This window comes from Pseudomyrmex gracilis, unplaced genomic scaffold, assembly GCF_002006095.1.
Source record: "Pseudomyrmex gracilis isolate BER0280 unplaced genomic scaffold, ASM200609v1 scaffold_83, whole genome shotgun sequence".
NCBI classification, from domain to species: domain Eukaryota; kingdom Metazoa; phylum Arthropoda; class Insecta; order Hymenoptera; family Formicidae; genus Pseudomyrmex; species Pseudomyrmex gracilis.
In genome coordinates this window covers 125,461-143,550 of record NW_018020667.1, presented here as the reverse complement: position 1 = coordinate 143,550, position 18,090 = coordinate 125,461, and the positions used below count along the sequence as shown (strand labels likewise).

General features: G+C 37.5%; 1 long non-coding RNA gene and 1 pseudogene across 1 annotated transcript in view; one reads left to right on the top strand and one right to left on the bottom strand.

Moving 5' to 3' along the window:
* Positions 1 to 645: 645 nt before the first annotated feature.
* On the bottom strand, positions 646 to 6,172 carry LOC109855177 (annotated as a pseudogene).
* A 4,875-nt stretch (positions 6,173 to 11,047) lies between these two features.
* LOC109855188 overlaps positions 11,048 to 18,090 on the top strand; it is a 9,300-nt gene continuing 2,257 nt past the window's right edge. The window contains exon 1 of the long non-coding RNA XR_002250269.1: positions 11,048 to 11,260. This is a non-coding gene — a long non-coding RNA (uncharacterized LOC109855188). The remainder of the gene's footprint in view (positions 11,261 to 18,090) is intronic.

Sequence of the window (18,090 nt, the reverse complement as noted above, 5' to 3'; positions counted from 1 at the left end):
GAGATTAAGGGATGATGGTTAGGTGGTATGAAACAGTAGGCCCTGATCCCACCCATAGACGTATAATATATAGACTGCGCGTTTGGCTGAAAAGATGTCTTCAACGTTGAGAGAGACAACATACTTTGAATAGTAACTCTTTCTCTGTCTATCAATGTCTGTGGTGATCAGGGCCTACTGTTTCATACCATCTAACCTAACCTACCATCACCTCTTGATCTCTTTCACTCTTCTTCATCCCCACTATTTTTCTATCCCCACTTTTCCACTAGTATTCTATCAATCAGCGAAGACTTCTTTTTCCTTCACTACTTCGCTAGACAAAGATGAGGCTACTGTTCAACACCAGCTGTCTCTCTCAACGTTGAAGACATTTTCTTAACATGGCAAAGGTAGGGAACGCGCAGTCTATATATTATACTTCTATGATCCCACCACAGACATTGATAGACAGAGGAAAAGTTACTATTCAAAGTATGTTGTCTCTCTCAACGTTGAAGACATCTTTTCAGCCAAACGCGCAGTCTATATATTATACGTCTATGAGTGTAACCCAGTGTGGGTCCTGAGGGTTAATTAACGCTATTTGTTGTAATGTTTTTTTCACGTTTTTAATGTTTATATTTTTACTTTTTTTCGGAAAAGTCATTGACCCTCCCACTCTTTTGCATTGTTAATGACTGTTCTCAGAGCCTCGATAAAATCTTTATCCTTCAAACTTGCCTTATTGACTAAAGAAAATTCTTCTTCAATTGCTTCTGCAATTAATGTAACATTAGCAAACTGATTTGTTGAATATTGTGCACGCGCCTCCGATAATTATTATTTTTCGCGCGCACACTAATTTTTATTTATTTGTTCGCCGGTTCGGGATTCGGGATAAGGCAGTGATCGATACACAACAGAGTTCACAACAGTTAACTGCGTATGTCGGATTTATTTATTACAAAGATTTGTGCCGGACTGAGAGCTCTCGCGTTACTTGTTTCCCGGACGGATGTGTGTCGTACAGTGCTCAGTTTTCTTCGATCACTCGGTAACATCGCCTTCGTAGAACACGAGTTAGGCTCGTGGGATTTTCGACATCCAATGAACGAGCGACAGCGACTGTTTGCCTCAATAATGTTCATGTCGAAAATACAGAAAAAAGAAACGAAAACAGTACGCTCGCTCTGGTATAACGTTTAACCGGCGATCAAGGTTTCGAGAATATTCTCGCGGCAAGAAGTCTGATTTTCCGGAACAAATATAATAAATATATATATATATAATATAATAAATATATATATATATATACACACACATATATAACCAGTCATAATATAATATAATATAATATATACAGGATGAGTCTGATAACATGGTCAACATGTTTTTCTCGATTAGAGATAGAAAAAAATATCTATTATCAAAATTGTAAGATATTAAGGAGAACATACTATAGTGACCTTGAATAATCTTTAAACATTTTTTTTACTTTAACAATCAAACTTTTTTCTTTTCATACTAGGCGAAATTCAGGCATTCCTTGGTAAGGCACAAGTCAGGCGTTCCTTAGTAGGGCGTGCCTGCGTGTTCCCTGATCAGGTGCAAGTCGGGCTTTCCCTAATAGAGCGAAATTCAGGCATTCCTTAGTAGGGCACAAGTCAGGCGTTCCTTAAAAGAGCGTGTTTGCGCGTTCCCTGATCAGGTGCAAGTTGGGCTTTCCCTAATAGAGCGAAATCCAGGCATTCCTTAGTAAGGCACAAATCAGGCGTTCCTTAGTAGAGCGTACTTCCGGGTTCCCTAAGCAGGCGCAAGTTATTACCTTTCTATTGTCCACGCATATCTTACAACCTGACACTTAAACCTATTCTCTATTTTCTATAACTTCTCCTAATTGTGATTAAACCTCTAGCTTTCTTCTTCTTCTTCTTCTTGTTGACTAGAAAGAGTTTGTACTAATTTGCTTCTTTCCTTCTTCTTTTTTTATTTTTCTTTCCAGACTCTTACTAAGGTTTCTCCTTTCTCTTTCCTTCGTATCCTTACCTAGATTATTAAACCATCTTTTAGCAGTCTCACATTCTCCTACGTAATGATTGAATTCATCCCGTCCATTTTCACAGAATACACATTCTTTTTTTCCTTCTTCCAGCCAATATTTGTTGTTCTCCTTCATATTTCCACACCTTATTTCTACTAATGCATTTTTCAGTATCTAATATTTTCACATCGTCCCAAATAAAATCATGACCAATTTCCAAACGATGTTCAGTAACAACAGAAGCAACATTTGAAATTCTGTTAATCTGATTTCTATGCTCATTAATTCCGGTTTTTAACTTTCTCTTTGTTTGTCCAACATAGAAACACATTGCAATTGTTACAATTAATTTGGTACACTACATCTTTGCTGTAATATTTTTAGAAACCTTTATAAACTTATCAAATGAATCAAAAGGCCGATACGAGCAGTAAAATACAGGTTGGTCGTGTATAAAAAGTAGTCTTTATCCAATTTACAGACGTTTCAGTCCCACAAGTTTGGACCTTCTTCAGTGTAAAAAAGTTTAAGTCTAACAAAAAAAAATTAGAATAAGCGCAAAGCATACATCATAGTATATTTAAAAATAACATATTAATAAAACTCATTCAAATAAGAAAAACGTTTTAGCTCACTACATCGCTACCAGATGAATCGAATGATGTCAATACTAACTTAACGACAAAATACAATAACATACTGTGTACTGACAAGCAAACATAACACAGTCAAATATATATAGATATCCCCACTATCAAATCAGAAGATCAAATGTTCACAATAAGTCGCAAAGAAAAACATATTTACAAATTAAATAGAAAAGTAACGGTCTAAACTTTTGATTTATACAATTCTAAAAAGGGGAAGTAAGGTTTTAGCTTGTCAGCGTCCGACATTACATTTATCGGATTGTCTTGTAACTTGACGTGGAGCATTTCCACGAAACTGATCTCTTATAAAAAAATTTTTTCGTGTCCAAGATTTTAACGTCATTCCAAATGAAGTCATGACCAGTCTCCAAACGATGCTCCGTAACCACAGAAACAACATCNGAATTTCTGTTAATCTGATTTCTATGTTCACTAATTCTTGTTTTTAACTTACGCTTCGTTTGTCCAACATAAGATATATTACAATTATTGCAATTAATTTGATACACCACATCCTTATTTTGATCATGAGTTAACTTATCCTTTCCAACTTTTATGAATTTACTCAATTTATTCAAACTTCGAAACGCCAAAGAAATCTCCCTCGTTTTTTTAAAAAGTCTTGAAAAAGAATCAGATAAATCAGGAAGATAAGGAACAACAAAATATTTTCCAACAGCTTCAAGATCATCCGAATCCAAAACAAATTTATTGTCAATGTTTGAATTTAATCTGTTATTAATTAAAAACTTAATTCTATTCCTGATTATCTTAAAAATAAAATTTAGAGGATAGTTATTTATAAGGAGCACCTCAACCATAAATTTAAAATTATTCTGTTGAAAACAAGGGTCAGATAATAGCATAATTCTGTCAACCATGTTCAAAACTGTACCAATTTTCTGTGATTGCGGATGGACCGAGTAAACATTTAAATATCTACCTGAAAAAGTATGTTTATGATACCAATCAAACATTAATTTGTCATTATAATTTAAAATCTTGACTTCCGAAAAACTTAAACAATCATTATTTTGAACTTCTATTGTGAATTGTAATCTATTATTATAATTGTTAAACGTGTTTAATAGTAAAGTTAAACCATCGGCAGGTGCTGTTAGAATAATATCGTCAACATATCTAAAATAAAATGAGAACTTGAATTTTAATTTTTTCAATATGAATTTCTCCAAGTCTTGCATAACAATATCAGCAATAATTGGAGATAGAGGAGACCCCATAGGCATCCCGAACGTTTGTTTGTATATTTTATTATCAAAAGAGAAGAACGTTGATGTTAAAACAAAATTAATTGCTTCTAAAAATTCTTTCAAAGGAACCTTTGTGTTTTTCCTAATATATTTCCATCTGACTCTGATCCCTTTTATAGCCAGATCAATGGGTACATTTGCAAACAACGAAATTACATCTAATGATACAAGCAAGTGACCTTGTTACAGTGTTAGACCCCTTAAGAGGGTACTGGAGCCCGGCTTGTAAACTGGATAGAGACCTGTAAACCGACGCGTTTTTATAACCTAAATTTCTTTATTTTTTAATTTTATTTACTGCACAACATTAAAAGAGCTTCTACAGAAGCAAATAAATATACAAAACTGTATAAAGCTTTTGAAAATGGGTATATAATGCTTTTTTGAACTTGTTTTTCATTCATAATGATAGTATATGGTATCAAATACACATCATCACGAATTCAGATTTCTCTCATCAATGAGATAGTCAAATCATAATTGAATAGCTCATTCGATTTGTTTTTGTCGTATGTTTGGCGGTAATTCAGTACAAATACGTACATAAGCTTAGAAATAATTCTACATATATGAATATATGGTGAGGTTATAGAAGAAAACTGTCTAAGAAAAAATTTGTGCTGAATTTTGACATTCTAAAGCACACCAGCCAATTTTTAGCATAATTTACTTATTTCTGGAGAAGCATTTTGGATTTGATGCAGTAAATACGACACAGAATCTGATTTAAGAACGTCGGTTTACAGGTCGCTATAGTCGGTATCCAGTACCTTCTTAATTTGTTAACAAGATCAACGCTATTTTTGACGTAGTTATTCGAGACTGGTATACTTTTTTGAATCAATTTATTTAAAAACTCAGCAAAGTGATGTAACGGGCTATTAATCGTNGAAACAATTAATCTAAACGGGTTATCCTTTTTGTGAATTTTTGGTATCCCGTAGGCTCGAGGCTCGAAGTAATAAACCGTCACTAGATTTGATAGATTTATAAGTAAGATCAGAAATATATTCTTTGTGTACCCAATTTCTTAACAATTTGTTAAGACTTTCTTTAATATTTTTTATGGGATTTCTATTAACCAAAGAATACGTCAAACAATCACTGAGCATTTCATTAATTTTTTCCAATTAAGAAGTCCGATCAACAGCAACAGTCACATTGCCTTTATCCGCGCGTGTAAATATAATATCAGGGTGATTTTTTATGAAAATCGAAACCTGTTTATGTCGAAATAATAATTCTTTATCAATGTCGCACAATCTCTGTGATGTACATAAAAAATTAGTTAAAATTGGAATAACATGCGATCTCAACGATTCCGCCGTTTTTTTATTATAAAACCTTAAATTATTTTCAAAATCCTTTATCACATCTAATAAGTTATCCTTTCTAATAATAGGCATACTAAAATTTTCACCTAGTTGTAAAAGTTGGACAACTTCATCCGGGATATCGAAAGAAGTCAAATTAACAAACCATTTCTCCTTTATGTCAAAAAGGGAATTTGAAGTCAGATTACTAAAACTGCATGCGTTAACTTGAATATAATCAATAACAGGAAACATTGGTTTGTTATTCATTTTGTAAGTATATTTATCACGAATTTTTCAGAATCATTGTTTGCGCACGAAACTACATGTTCAACTATATAAGAGATAGGTTCAATTTTTTTAATGTTAGTGCGGATTTTTTCACTAATTAACCAATCAATTTTTTTGTTAACGTGTAGAACTTGGGTTTTTATTTTACCATAAAAACGAATACCTTGATTATTTGATATCAAATGAATTATTGACTCAGCACACAAAAACAATAGTGACTTAAAAATAGCATGAACTTCTAAGTGAAAAAATGACACATACTTAAATCCTACACTCAGAATCATTATTATTAATCCTAACTGCCTTAAAGTAGACAAAGCAATAATCTTTTTTAAATCAAATTCAAAATTAGCTATTAGACCTGCTATAAATATAGTTAATAAAGAAATGATATATAATAAATCTGAAAATCAAGTTATTATTAACAATTCATTAAATCGAATCAATAAATATACACCTGCTGTAACTAAAGTTGAAGAATGAACCAAAGAAGACACAGGTGTAGGAGCTGCTATAGTCTGAGGCAATCAGTATGAAAAAAGAATTTGAGCTTTTTTAGTGATAGCAGCAATAAAAATTATCATTATAACTAATGAATTATTACCTAATATAAACATTCTTCATCTCCCATAAGATAGTATAATACCAATACACATTAATAACCTCACATCACCAACCCGATTAGATAAAACAGTTACTATACCTAGAATTATAAGAAGAATAATTATTATAATAAATTACTAAACAGTAAGAAACTAACCCTAATCCATCCCAGCCAGAGTTTTATAAAAACTCACACATCTGTCAAAGAAATTATATTGTGTATAAAAGAAATTATTTAAAATACTAGCTGGTAAATATTCATATAGGGTTTTGTTCAAACCACAAATAGTTTTTCGTAAAAACCAAAGTTTCCTATGTGTATCGTGACTTTAAAATACTCTGGAAAAATCTTTGTACATTTTTTCGCATTCTTAAAGAGCTTTTATAATCAAACAATTCATTGGGATATTTCAAAGAATTACAGATGTGTGGAGGAACAATATCATGACGTACACATGCTTTCAAAAAATATAATCTGGATCTGAGTTTAATAAGCTTACGATTTATGGATATCCAGTTTTTTTAAAGAAATTGCGCTGGTAATTCCAAAATAGATGGTGATGAAATGAAAGAATGAATTAATCTTGAAATCCGTAGAACGCTTTATTGCAGCCAGCGTGAAATAATCAATCAATATAAACTTGTTCAATTTATTCAAACTTCGAAATGCCAGAGATGTTTCTTTAGATTTTTTAAAAAACTTGATGAAAGAATCGGACAAACCAGTCAAATAAGGAACCACAAAATACTTAACATTCTCTACATTATCAACTGATACTGAAATGGAATTACATGTTGTACATGTAAAATGTATAAAATGTCATAAATAAAGTCATGAGGATAATTGTTGTCAGTTAAAACATTAAAAATCAAGTCAAAATTCTTTGAATGGAATTTAGGATGTGATAAAAAGAAGGCTCTGTCCACAAGACCCATAACCCATTAAATATTTATTTATTTTGCACAAACATTCAGCGTAAGCTCTCATTAACCGGTTAAATTATGCGTTGGTTGTAAATTTAAAGAGCCTCAACTCTTCATTAATTTGTTTGAAATATTGTTCAATAGTGAGACATGCGTTTTCTCTTGTGCTTTTTTAACATCTGGCTTAACCGATGTAGCACAGCATCTAGAAAATGATGAATATACCCGTAGCGCGGTATTCATTGAAAAAAAATTATGCCCGTATCTGTCTTATGCATGAACACCTCGGATAAACATCTTGTTGCCCTCATGAAGACTCGACAACAGCGTGTGAAGAAGATTGAGATTTCCACGTGTGGAAAATACAGTCAAGGTTCTTCATACGAGATATACGTGGAGCTTCGAATGCTCGAAGAGATCCATTCCTCCCGTTTCTCACGAAACGAAACATTATCGCTCGCGACTTTTCGGCTTCCGAAATCGCTCGCTCGAGGGGGTGGAAAGGTGAGAAATTCGTGTGAAGGGTTACCGGGAATGTGTTTCGCCGTGGGGCCCGAAATGTCGTTGATATCGAATCCGAGAGGTTGCCGAAATAAATCGTTAGCTCGAGATAGAGAGGAAGGGGGTTGCCGAGAGCTACGATTGGTTGCTCAGGAATGATAGCATCCGAGGCCTACCTACGTTTTTACGAGCTCTTTTTTTACGAGTCTTGAAGAAGCAACCAAGTAGCTTTCAAATTGGAGCATAATTTTCTAAAAGAAAAAAAGAGATATCAGAAGTTCTGCCAATTGTATAATATTAAAATTTCGCTCTGTCATCAAAGCGAAGAGCAAGTGAAAATAAAAAAAGGCAAGACGTTTAAATTTACTTCAGCATTCATCGTGAAAAAGATATAAATTGTTTTATTTATTAATTTTATCTTTGGATTAACATGCAACAAATCTGAGGAAATTTCTCCACGATTTTAAAGAGAAAATAAATAAACTTTTTAATCTTTTTTTTCCGTGAGAGGGGAAGATGCGCGCTTGAACTTTTTAATTCGTACAAATCATCTAAATCTTTCTGAGCGAGAAATGTCACAGTGGCTGACACGGTGGTGATGGTCTTCGAAGACCATCTAAGAAACTGATTACGGGTGGACCACCCGGAACGAAGGAGAAGGAAGCTATTCCGTAAAGCTCGAATCGGTTTTTAACATCACTCTGTCACACGCTCGTTTCGCCGAAGGGTTGTGACGCGCGTGCGCAATTTCTAACCCCATCCGCGGGCTCCTCCCCGTGTCTTACTCCGCGTCCTTTTCCCCACCGACCCGTGATATAACACGTGCAATGGAGCCGCTTCCTGAGAGAATCGCTCCGCTCCATTCTCGTTTCTCTCCTCTCGTGTCTCTTCCTTTTCGTCTCCCCGCTCGACTAGTGGTCCTGGAGTATCCTGGCTTCCCGCCACGTTAGAACGGGCGGGATGATAGTCGACGGGAGCCGAGCTGAGCCGAACTGTGTGCGCGAGAGAACGACGACCGAACGAATAAACGTGTAAAACTCGGTATGTGAACAAAGACTGCTATTAATCGAAGTATATCACGGTAACCACGCGGCGAACTATCGCACCTCTCAGCCAAACGAGACGCCAAACCAAAGGTACAGATACACTTTTATCAGACCGAGTAGCATGGCCGGCATGTTATGTTCTTTTAACTCGCGCTTGTGACGCGCGGCGTCCCGCCGTGTACACGATGGGATAGTGTGCATCCGTACGAATGTGTAAGGGATGAAAGAGAGAGAGAGAAAGAGGAGAAGATGGAAAAGAGGAGTAAAAGAGAGAACAAGATGGAAGAGAAAAAAAATGATCGGGCGAATAAAATTAAGAAGAAAAACGACGTAAGTAGCGGTGTGTGTAGTGGTGGCGTGTGAAAAACGTAAAATAGTAAAACGATAAGAAAAAAAAAAACGTATCTAGAAATACGTTCAATGTAAAACTTGGATACCTGGATAGCACAAATCGGAAAGGTCGGCAAATTCGATGGATGATGCAACAAGTTTAGTGTGTTAATTCAATTTAAAAGTGAAAGCTTCTAAAACAAAGATCAGGAAAACGAATGAAATAAAAAAAGTGATCTCTCACGTTTGTAAAAATCTCTGGATTTGCACGTTTACTTTGCGCGAACAAGTAGTTTTTTGACGAGATGTTCCACTATGATGAAGCTACATCAGTAGCTCTGATGCTACTCTGTAGATGGAAGACACTGAGATTGCTTGCTAAAACCGTTGGCAGAGAATTCTTTTTTTCTCATTCGGCAATCTTCGCCTCCATTCGCCGTCTGAGAGTGAAAGAAGGATAAACGATGAAAGAGAGGAACCTTTGGAAAGAATGACCTAAGATGTCGAAGAAAAATTTAAAGCATTCGATTGGCTATGTGTCTTTCAAAAGAAAACCGAAAGTTAAGCTTACGATTGTGATGATTTTTCAACACGATTAAGCAACAAATAGTTTCTTGAGCAAATTGTATCGAAAAATTGCAACGGCTTTAATCACTTAACTTTCGGAATATCGAAATGTCCGCCCGAGAGAAAAACCAATTAAAACTTTTTGCAAGAATTTGGTCGATAAAGTATTAAGTAACCGTGCACAACTCACACATTCACGGATGTCCCTCGTGTAACATGGCACTTCTGTATAACGCGGTTTAACACACGGCTAAGGGAAGTAATTTTTTTTTTCAATTGAGAGACACAGTTGAATAAAGAATTAAGTAGTAAAATAACAAAAATGTAATTAAATAAAAACAATTATCTTATATTAATTTTGTATAATATAAAAAATGTTTCGATATTGTTTACAGTTTTTTATATATATTGTTTTAGCGGATAAAAAAACCATGTCGATATATTTAACGCGCGAACTAAAACTTTCTAATAACGAAAAAATAAAGCAAACTAAGTCAAACGTTAAATATACTTGTTAAATGTGCCAGTTTTAAATATGTGTGTGTGTGTGTGTGTGTGTGTACCAGTTCTATTTAACAATCAATATCTCAATTTTAAATCTCCCCCTTCTCGTCTTATAATAAATAAATTAATTCAGTAGTGAAACGTAACATCTTGGCCAGGTTTTAACCTGTAGTTTTTCAACTGTTGCTATCTCATAACTGCTTTTTGGTTTTTGTTAACGGGAAAAAATGCGTTACGCATATCTTGATTTCCAGAGTTATGTGGAGTATTCCTACCAAGAGTAGGTATACTCACTAACAAAAATGTATATCCCCGGTAGTCCTCCAGAAGTTACATTCCAAAATCCCTTAATTAGCCCGCCTACTAAAATGATATATTTCACGTCATGTGTACTATAGTTTTTGGTTACCAAGGTGGAGGATTTTGGAACTCCAACATGGAGAGAAGTAACTGGCTGTGGGCACTTACTTCACTCCCCTCTCCCCTTATCTCACAGTAACTTGACAAATGTAAGTTTTATCTCATTTACATGCAGAGTGCGCATAAATCTCGTTTTGTATTAAAAACAAAATTTTCCGCATTTACGAGGTGATTCTTCTTGTTTATTTTTTCTATTGTTGCATGATTTCGTATAATGCAAAATTTTTTCAGTTTACGAAAGGAACTAGCATGTTATACGAGTAATATCGATATCACCGGATCGCTAATTATGCGCGAAAACATCGTTGAGATCGAAACGCGTCTCGAGCTTAGGAATCGCGCGCGAAGAAGAAAAAATGCTGTTTTCGTTGCATTTTCAACGTTTTCCTCGTGTTTGATGAAACATCATCGCCATCACCGATGAAATCCACCACCACGGGCACTATTAAACCACCACCCCGCCACCTCTCGCACCAGTGGCATCATCGCAACCACCACTACCGCTACTACCACCACTGCCGCCGCTGGCATCACTGTCAACGCCTCCCGGTGCTCGCCGGCAGCGCTTGCCAGCTCTGACGCTGTCCGCGGCAGTGTCCTTCGAACACGGCATGCACGTATCGTGCTGCGAAAGTTTTACGAGTCTCGCGGTGTGTTTAAAGACGAACCTTGTTCGACACCGACGCCGGCGTCGCCGTCGAGACGTGTGAGACCCGGAACACCGGGAGAAACGGCGCATCCAACTCTCGTTAAAAATCCGCCTCGAATCTCCTTCCTAGGCTCGACTTATGCACGCAGCGTGTGTGTTGGAAAACAGGTTTTTAACTATTACTTTCGTCCGCGTGTTTTCGCGGTTGATTCGCCCGCGCGAGTCAGCCCGCACAGCACAGGAGGAGCGTGTGGGTCATTTTCTTTTTTTTCTTTTTCTTTTTTTTCCGTATCTTTCTCTCTCACTCTCTGTTGTTGTGTGCGGCGAGATCGTTGCGTTTGCCTTCTCTCAAATACTTTATTTTGAAGAGAGAGCCGCTTGTGATCGAGACTTGTGCCACGATCGTGTGTCGTTTGACGCTGGCCACGCGGACGACGAGTGCGAAATCATTGAATTTGAATTGATTTGTTTATCGGTATGAGCACGCGCCGAAACAACACTCTCGCGTACCATTCTGACGGAAATAATCGTCAAAACTGCCTGAACTGGAGTACAATGTGTGGATAGTGACAGCGATCAGGTCCTCATTTGTTACAACTCTTATAACAGCGATAAGGCAAGGGTAAAAAAAATTAATCATTGTCGACGACAATGACATTTTATAAAAAAATTCGACCGATATTATAGCAGTTTGTAAGTTTAAAAACCGCTCGTCTTCAAAAGATGTTTAAAGAATCAATGGTGTGAAACGCTATAACAATAAGTTAAGAAACAAAAAAGATGGGGAGAACAATTATATGTCAGGGAAGACAGAGATTGTGCTTTCGCGACATTGCGAAATGTCAACGCGAGAACCGGTCGAAATTTCAAAACTACCGCGCTATTTTGATACTAGCCAATCTTGCGGCGATAGTTTTTTTTTTTGCAATCGTGCGCGCGGGAAACGGAAAGAAAATGGAGTATTTTTTTTCCTATTGAGGAAGATCGAAGAAATAAGGAAATAATAGATCGAAAAAATGAGTAAATGAGAATACTACGAGTTGAAAAGAACAACCAAATCAATTTACGAAGAATACTTTTTAATTGCAATCCGAGTTGCAATCTATTTTAGATTGCTCGTAATTTTTCTTTTAGCTTTTGGGAGATATACAGGGTGATTCAAGACAAAGCAAATTTCTTGCTGTAAAATTTTGTGTCTTTCTAAATCAAAATGTAGAATCGATCGTTTCTTATATAAGATTTTTATTTCGTTTTCGAGAGTATTATTGATATTGACACAAAAAAAATAACACAATACATTGTGTGTGTGTGTGTGTGCGTGCGCGCGCGCGCGCGCGTGTGTGAGAAAGACAAAACAAAGGATAACATTGTTCGTGAATGTAATCACACGTATGTATACAGTACGAAATCATTCCATAACAGTATATATCTAACAACAAAATAAGATGGAAGCTTATAGTACAGTATATATACAGTACGAAATCATTCAATAACAGTATATATAACAACACAAAATAAGATGAAAGCTTATGAAACTAATTCCACGTTTCAGATGTAGATCGGAAGTTTCTTGCCTTTTCGGATTTCATATAATTTTTTTTTTTTTTTTATTTCTGTGTACAATTTACATTCTACAAATATAAAATGAAATATATTTAATCAAATATAAAAAGTATCTTTAGCCAATAAGAAATATCAAAAAGATTCGTATAAAACATCGTTCTTGAATCTTGATAAAGTAAACTGAAATGTTCACACGACGCGATTCAAGTTAGAAAATCGCAACTTCAGGAATATAAATATACAAAACACATGAAAATAAATTCTTAAAGATATTTACGCGATGTTATTAACAAAATTGGCTCTCGCTAAGCTCTTTTTTAACTTGATTTGTTTCAAAGTTTGCGAACATTTAATTTTATTAAAAACATTCGAGAATTGTGTGTGTGATTGATTGATCTTTATTTAACTTTCTCAGCTATTTTAAAAATACAGTTTTAACAAACATTTGCTATAACATATGTTTTTAACATTCTTTTAAACGATTCGAGTCTTTTTTTTACTTTTTATTTCCGCCGGTGTAAGGCGTTGTACATTTTTATCCCTTCATAAAACATACTTTTTCACTAGGAGTGGCATCTCTATTCCAAGAGTGACATCTTCTCTCCAATATATATAATTTTTGAATTACGCGAAATTCATTTGAAGATCGCACGTCACGATATTTTTTTGCTAGAGAAAATATCAGAGAATTTAAAAAGAGAAGAGCAAAATACCGCGATTAGTGCGCGATTATCGGTTTTATTATTTAGTCGCGTAATATTTTTTTTCCACGCAGCACTCTTTTTCGAAGCCCATGCGTGGGCACGGCCGTCGTTGCGCGCATTAATCCGTGGTTTAGCGAACCAATTTAAATATCAGCGGCGCGCTCGACGCAATTTTATATCATTTCCGATATCACGCGCTTGTGTGGGTGGGTTTAACGCTGCGAAAGCCCTCTTGCCCTCTCTCCCTCCTTCCCTCGGCTGGTCTATACTTCCCTTTCCCCGTGCGCGCCTTTACTGCCCCCTTAACACGAACCGTTACGCACCTACACCAGATATGCGTGTTTTGCGATGCGTGTCGTCGCGTACCTCTCCGTCTTCTTCGTCGTCGTCGTCGTCGTCGTCGTCGTCGTCGTCGTCATCATTGTCGTACTTCTCGTCATCGCCGTTTGTAAACGAGCGTGTGACCGGCTCTCGTATGCGCGATGTACATAACGTCGTCACACGACGTGCTTGCGGTATCTCGTGAGTGAGTGAGCGAGCGCGCACGCATGCGCACGTGCACGCACACACTGCATACAGGGTATGCGCGTAACGTTTTCAAAGCATAATTGAGTCAACGTTACGTGTCGTTGTAAAATACACGTTAATATTTGTTATTTCGAATTGGTTATTCGATTCTTGGTAGAAAAATGATTTTGAAACTCGCTGAAAATCATTTCTGCGAAAAATAAAGCAATCCGCTTCGCGTCCGTTGGACTTCCGACCGCGTTCCACGAAGTCGCGGGAGACGATCCCGCGCGTTCGGGACACCCTTTACATGCGCATAGGAAGAACGCGCAGCCGGCCGGCCGGTAAACGTGCGTGCGCTGGCGCGCGAATCAGTGCGCGGCCGAATGCGTCGCGTATGTGTCGCGTCAAATAATTTTGCCCCACGAGCGATCTTTTTTTTTTTTTATTGCGTTGCGCAAAAGGGAAGAGGTGTTCGGAAGCCGCTTAAACACGCAGCGTGTGTTCGCTACTTGTACAGTGCCGCGTCGAAAAACCGGACAGCAACAAGTGACTTTTGTCGGTTAAACACCGACTGGACGCGATTCGGAGTGTCCCCTCCCCCGCCTCAGCAGAGTGATCCTCGGACGGTACGCGCGGCTTCTTTGTTTCCGCGATGTGTTCGTACGGTCGGGCTTTGCGCGCGTGAGAACCAATGAGAGGGTGGGGAAGCGGGAAAGATCTGGTGTTCGCCTAAAAGTTCTTCACTGCGTAAAGAGAAGTCGAGTTTGACAAAACTAATTTATATACGGAAACGGTTCCACATCGGTCGGAGCGCTACAACAGAGCGGACACAAAACAAACATTTATAAACTGCGCCGGTTTTTTTTTACATAAGAAGCGGATTCCCTATGTAGGGATATATGATTCTAGCGTCGAAAAAACGAGCTCCTTGGTGAGTGAGAAAAGAAAACAAAATTTTCTGTCAAAGCGCAGAGATAATTTGAGGATTTGTAACAAGACTCGTTCCTTCTGTTTGTTGACGCGTGTTGTTGTTGCCAAACGCTACCTTTTCTCGCAGATTTCGCCATTCAAGATCCTACACACAAATATGATTGACTAATACTTACTTCGGCGTTCACTTAGGGAATCGCACGCAAGCGAAAGAGAGCCGAAAACCTAAGAATAAACGCGCATCTGAAAGCCCGTTTCCGTCGCTCCGGGGAGTTTCGGAGCCTATAAGCCGAGAGAAGGAAGAGGGCAAAAATGAGCGCCGCTCGCGGCAGCAGCAAGCAAAAAAAGGAGCTTCGGGTACACTTTCGCCGACCTCGCGATGCCGGGCCGAGAGAGCGTCCAAGCTCTCTTCGGCGCGACAAAGGCCGCTTGATTCAAGGTCCTACGGATGTACCAACGCGCGCCGCACGCACACGTTGGCCCTTCGTTGTAAAACGCGCGCGCGACCCATTCGTCCGCGGCTCGCCGCGTCGAGGACGTGGTTCTAGAGTCTCTTCCATGAGATACATCTCTCGTTTGGAAATCAATTAAACGCGTTTTTTGAATAACGAAATTTATTTTACGATTGTAAAAATTCGTGTCTTTCAGAAAAATGTCTTCTTCCGAGATATTTCTTTGTTCGATTGTCTTGTAAAAAATTTATATCGGTCGGTTCCTTGAAAGAATTACGTATTCTCGAGCAAGTATTCTCGATTGTTCGAGCGGTGAAATTTTTCTTACTTAACGTTGAGAAGCGCGAATTATTTTCGGAGCGTAGATCTTGAATGGGATTAATATTATTGTTATTATTTAATTATTAATTATTATTATTTTTATGGCGAAAAGCGTAGTGAATTTTGACTGGTTCTTAACTTGTGTGCTGAATGTTTCTTTTTTTTTTTTTTTTATTCACGTATTTATTAACCCGCTTCTTTTCGCCGACGACGTTGCGGTAATTCCGGTGTCACGCCGCAATAAAAATGAGTGTGCTCTGTTTTTTTCTTGTCGACGCGCGATAAACAAGCTGAGAATAGTTTAAGAGGTAGCATTAACAACAAAGGATAGGCTGAATGCAGTAGCATAACAACAAGTAAACAAGCTGACGTTGGTTTGAAGGCGAGCCTAACAGCGAGACAGTCTCATTTTACGAAAGTGCAGTCGCACAAAGAGAGCCTTGTTCATTTGAAAAAAAAAAAAAAAAAAAAAAAACTGTTCTTCTCTCGCGAAATGCGACACATTACATGAGAGTTAATAAATTTGTAATTAATCGATGGAGTGTTGATGAAAAAGTCGTTTTTCTTCTTTCGTCACACAGGAACTCGGATCGCACAATGATATTTTATTAAAAAAAAAAAAAAAAAAAAACCAAAAAAGTAACCTCGTGAATCGAAGAAAAAGCGCAATTTTTCTGCGGCGACGTTTCCGTTAGCGCGCGACGCACGGCTAATATTAATTCCAAGCGTGTGGAATCTCTGGGTCTCTATGGCAGCTGGTTTATATGCGCTTCTTGGAATTTGCGTCCCGCGAACGAAAGAATCCGAAAACGACTTCGTTCTCTGTCGCAGTTCTATATGCAGTGTCCTAAAAACGATGTCACAGCTTACGTTACACGTTTTATCCCCCCAAGATTGCGCCGCGCGAATATTTTCTTCCTGTGTATAATCAAAGCTTCTGTCAATAATTGGCTCAAACTTGCCGGAGAAAACTTCAAACATCAAATATGATTGTTGAAGTAAACAAATTGCCGCGAAATAATAGAACATGTATATACGTTGCTCATTTTGGCCGATTTCTTTCGGTCACACATTTAATTAAAAACAAAAATTGAACGAACTGTAATTTTGCAGGAAAAAAACATACTAATCTTTTGATTATGAATATTATTTGTTTATTTATTCGGAAAAAAATGAAACATTCTATTATGAAATCTGACAATTGATACGTACTTTTTTTTCTGAATCACCCTGTATACGACCGGCGACGGTATTGAATTTTTGTGTATGCACCTACAGTCGATTCGACGAAAGTGCAACCGGAGATGGCGGGCTAACGGGTGTCACGAACTATATTTACGCACGTTATAAAAGTTCAGTCACTTTCTGAATCTGGATTTTTTTTTACAAAACACGGCTAGCTTTTGCAGAAACAACAATTGGATTTTTTCACTTGTTTTCTCATATCGTGCTTATTTAACAACTTTGGTTCGATCAACGAGAAGCAATTCTTTCCAGTTCGCGTTTATCGCTATTGTTTCACAAACCGATTTGTGTCGAAGTCGTTTTAAACAAAGAATAATGCTATCGTTGTCTGTCTGTACGTTACATATCAAGATTCCGTGACCTTTAAAGACTAAAGTTCGCGATATTCAGTCTGATTTATGGACATTGGCAAAGTTCAGTCGCCGAGAAACAAAACCCTTGCGAAGGTTTCTTAGTGTAAGAAAAAAAAGTTTATAGACACAATCCAATCCAAGTTATTATCTTGCCTCACACGTATACTTGCGTACACGCAGGAGTAATTAATTCAAAGAAGACAGTGAACAAAACCCGCAAATTAAATAAAAAAAGAGAAACGAAATAGACGTTAGACAAAGTTAGAATCGCGTTGTTTGGAAAGCGAAACCTTGAATAAGATCTGCGCTGGTACGCGCGCGCGTTTAAAGCAAACGGTATCACTCACGTGCAACGTGAAATAGCAAAAGCATCTTCGCAAGGTCGAGCCACAAGCGAAAGTGCCTGGCCAAACGACAGTGCAAGTTTCCAGCGATAGCGAAAGTACCGAGCGGTCACAGCTGTAAAGCTATTACAGTTTGGGGGCGGAAAACGAGGCGGCGGATGAAGATACCGAGAAGGGGAAGGGATGGAAAAGCAACCACTATATAGCGAGAGAGCTATCGCTCTCTATGTTCTACATATATCTGCGCGCTCTTTGCGAGAACTCGCATGCGCTTACACACGTGCGCGTTGCGACACAGTACCGAACGCAGTGTGACAGCAGAACTATATTTTCTCAGCAGACTTTACGTTTGTAAAATCGGAACAATTATTAAGGTTACGACTGTAACAGTTTTCTTCATAATGTTGTTTTGTTCACACGTTGTTTCTTTTTTTCCAAAAAAGTTTCTTGTTTTTTCGTGTGTGACTACGATTTTATGCTAAGTAACGTTTTCATGTTGTTTTCATCCACCCTGTGGAAGAGTTTATATGAGAGAAAGAGAGAGAGAGAGAGAGAGAGAGAGAGAGAGAGAGAGAG